The sequence below is a fragment of the Myotis lucifugus genome, unplaced genomic scaffold (assembly GCF_000147115.1).
Source record: "Myotis lucifugus unplaced genomic scaffold, Myoluc2.0 scaffold_487, whole genome shotgun sequence".
NCBI classification, from domain to species: Eukaryota; Metazoa; Chordata; class Mammalia; order Chiroptera; family Vespertilionidae; genus Myotis; species Myotis lucifugus.
In genome coordinates this window covers 337,779-342,071 of record NW_005871535.1, presented here as the reverse complement: position 1 = coordinate 342,071, position 4,293 = coordinate 337,779, and positions in this window count along the sequence as shown.

Here is a 4,293-nt window from a genome sequence, read left to right as displayed (position 1 = left end):
GAGAGAGAAGAAGGGAGAGGGAGAGAGAGAGAGAAACATCAATGAAAGAGAGACATTGAATGGCTGCCTCCTGCATGCCCCCTACTGGGGATCGAGCCCCCAATCCAGGCATGTGTCCTGACCAAAATCGAATCAGGAACCTCTTGATTCATGGGTCGATGTTCAACCACTGCGCCACACCAGCTGGGCTAGTCTAGTCACTTTAAGGTTCACTTTTCTGTGAACTCCTGTGCACATAAAAAATTTAATAAATTTGTATTCCTTTCTTCCTGTTATTCTGTCTTTTGTCCAGTTAAATTCATAGACCCGATTCACTGAACCTAAAGAGGGAGAGGTAGAGTTTTCCTTCTCCACACATTAAGGGTAGGTACCTTAGTGGATTTTCAAAGGTTACATAGGGCTTTACTGTCCTGACTTGATGGCACATGCACAGCCATCACTAATATCCATTCTTTTTCCATAGCGGACATCACTAACTGAGCAGGATACCCTTTTCCACTGAGCAAAGTGTGGTCTCGTGATCTCAACCCAGTGTACCAAGTTGTCACACAAGGTGAAACCTACCAGCCAATTCTGGCTGAGGCAAGCCGTCAAGAAGACCTTGAATAAATGAAGTTCTACAAAACAAACAAAACTGAACAAAAATTTCAAGTGGTTATAAGAAATCATCTACTCTACTACTGCAGAAAGTAATCAGCTGCTTAAAGTCAGGGACTTCAAAACCAAAAGCTACTGCTGCACTAATTGCAAAAAAAACCAAACTTATCTAATACAGAGGGTTTGGGAAAGATCCTAATGGTTATTTTATCTCCATTAAGGGCATTTGGATGAGCAGGTGATTAACAGTAGGCTGAGCTTCTCCCCAACAGGAAACATTTATATTTCAAGCCTTAAAAAAATTACCATAATGTAGATATAGTAAATAAATAATTGGTGAGGCTAAAACAATAGTAACAGAATGGGCAAAAGTATGTTTACAGCTGTGAGCACGCAAAACACAGTTTATTCTTGTATTGTTATTCATTAATTATATTATTTTCCATAGGAACGACCTTAAGCCTACTTTTGCCCCATTCCTATAAATGCTGAATAGATACGTCTTTCACATCTGTAATTCCCTAATAACAGGTACAGAATTCAGTGTGTAGATGTCTATAACATAACAGTCTTCCATTAGGGATGTCTGACTGCCAGCTTAGGGCTCCCAAACTGTGAGAGGGAGCAGGCCGGGCTGAGGGACACCCCCCCCCCCACACACACACACCCAGTGCACGAATCTCATGCACCGGGCCTCTAGTTAATTATAAGAAGTAGGAAGGATAGAAAATAGAGACCAAAGCCCAAAACTTTTAAGGTTTTAAAAAATGTAATGAATGACAAAGAATTAGATTAGTTGCATGAGTAGTCATTTATTATGTAATTAGTGGCCTGGTGCATGAAATTCATGCACATTAAAAGGGAATTAATTAGAGGAAATACTTTAATATTGCTATTTGCCCTTTCTCTATAATAGAAGTGTCAGAGATGAAAGGATATTAGTAAAATGTATATGAAAATAATATATAAATTTATTAATAAATAAACAATAACAAAATGATATAACAACAACTAAGACATGATATAAAAACAACAAAAACATGATATAAAAACAACAGTGATGCAAACAATGACTGATAAAGTGATTAAACGTATTCTAATATCTCCCTGTACACTGCATTAAGAGTGAAAACACTTTCAGAGTGCTTGACTAATTTTCCTTGTGATGAAGTATTTACAACTTTAACTTTGTCACATGCTCTTTGAACTTGAGAGAAAGCAACCTGTGCTGGGGGCAGTAGTTCCCACCCCCATCCCCGCCCACCAGCTCCTGCCTCTGCGGGCAGCCTGTTGACCAGTCATGACTGGGACACCATTAGGACCAATTAGCATATGGTAATTTATTATATAGATAAATAGTAATAAAATTTCCAAAGACAGTGACTGGCAATGGGTCCATTTCCATTTAAGGAGGTCCAGTAAATCATCTCTAAGAATGCTTTCAAATCCATTTGAACATAGGTAACCTTTTTTTTGTTGTTGTTGTTTTTTGTTAGTCCTCACCTTAAGATATTTTTTTTCCATTGATTTTTTTTTAAGAGAGTGGAAGGGAGGGAAAGAGACAGAGAGAAACATCCACATGAGAGAGACACATCCATTGATTGCCTCCTGCATGCCCCGACCAGGCTGGGAATGGAGCCTGCAGCGCAGGTACCTGCCCTTGACCAGAATCCAACCCGGACTCTTCAGTCCGCTGGCTGATGCTCTAATCGTGAGCAAAACCAGCTAGGGCGTAACCTCCTTTTTAAAAAAGTAAACAAACAAACAAGAAATATATATATATATTGTTATAGGACAGTAGGCATTATTGCACTAACATAAAGCAAATGGAAGAAAGAATGAAGAAAAAGTATGGAGAGCTCAGTTCAGCAGAGCAGCCATAAAAGAAGACAAAGTAACTGTCTTTGCCCAAATAAACGTAAACACCGCGAAGCAGCCAGCCCAAGACCCTTGGTTTTTCAGTGAAGACAAGCTGCAGGTGTCCAAGCTGCTTTAAGGGCTCATCATTGTAAATCAACCCATCGAGTTAAATATAAGTCAGACGGGCTTATGAAATGTTTCAAAGGTCCTGCCACGCCATTTGAAAATTATCTCTTCTGAAAAAAACAGTTCTCTCCAAGTGGCTTATCTATCTGTAGGACACGGACACACACACGGACACACACACACACACACACACACACACACCCCGGGGAGAGAACTTAGTTCAAAAAGAAGGAAACTCTGGGAACAAATGGACCCCAATAAATACTTTTTAAAAATTCGGGCAGGACACACAGGCGCGGGCCCTGCAGGCCCCTTTCTAACTGGATGAAGGTGCAGCCGGTCTCCTGGGCGGTCCGGTCCCGGGTACGACGGGCGGACAGAGGGCTCCGCGGGGCTGCGAGAGGAGAGGCGGGCGCCGTGGTTTGGGGCTGGGTCCCCGCCTCCCCGCCGGGGCCGGGCGAACCCTAACCGCGGGTGGGGCGGCGAGGAGAGGGCTAGTGCCAGGCTCTTGCAGGGTCGGGCTTGGACCTTCGGGTCCTCTGGACGCAAAGCCAGCACACACAGGGCCGAGGTTCCAGTGGGCGGCGCGGACACGGGAGGCCTGTGGGCGCCGTGCCCTCCGGCAGCCCCGCAGCCTCCCCGCAGTGGCAGGTCCGGCTGGTGGCTGCGGAGCTCCGGGTTCTCTGCCAGGCCCGGCTGCGCCTCCCTCCGGACCAAGGCGGCCTCGGGGCACCGGGAGCCCGGGCTGCCCGCAGCCCTGGGGCTGTCCTGCGAAAGCGATGCGGGTTGTGGGGGTTGTGGGGGTGTTGCCTGAAGATACAGAACAGGTCCCAATCCCTATGGTTTTTCCATGGAAATTGCTGATACGTGTAGCTATTGTTGGGCATTTTGCTGTTTTCTTCTTCCTCTTCTTCGTGTGTGTGTGTATGTGTGTGTGTGTGTGTGTGTGTGTGTGTGTGTGTGTGTGTAAGTTTTCTACCAGTACTTGGAAAACGTAGCCTTGTACAAAGAGAGCATGAAGGCTTAGAGTCATTCAAGGATTCCAGCTCTGACAAGGAGCCAACAGAAGCTCAAAGTTTGGACGCATTCTGTGAAAACTGCGCAGTTACAAACCTTAATTTGAGGATAAAATTCTCTTTCTAGAAAAAAGAGTTAAAGGAAGAGAAATCTGAACATTCTGAACAAGATGAATTGATGGTGGATATTTCAAAAAGGGTACAGTCCTTAGAAGACGAATAGAAATCACTCAAGTTGAAGCCAAAACAACCTTCAAAATATTTCAAGTGGCCCTAACCGGTTTGGCTCAGTGGATAGAGCGTCGGCCTGCGGACTGAAAGGTCCCAGGTTCGATTCCGGTCAAGGGCATGTACCTTGGTTGCGGGCACATCCCCAGTAGGAGGTGTGCAGGAGGCAGCTGATCGATGTTTCTCTCCCATGGATGTTTCTAACTCTCTATCCCTCTCCCTTCCTCTCTGAAAAAAAATCAATAAAATATATTAAAAAAATATTTCAAGTGAATGAAGAATGACTTAAGATAGCCCTGGCCAGTTTTGCTCAGTGGTTAGAGTGTCAGCCCTCAGCCCCAAGGGTCGTGGGTTCGATGCCCAGTCAAGAGCACATACCTCAGTTGCAGGTTCGATCCCCAGCCCTGGTAGGGGTGCGTGGAGGAGGCAACCAATCCACGTGTCTCTCCTCCTCCCTCCCTCCCTC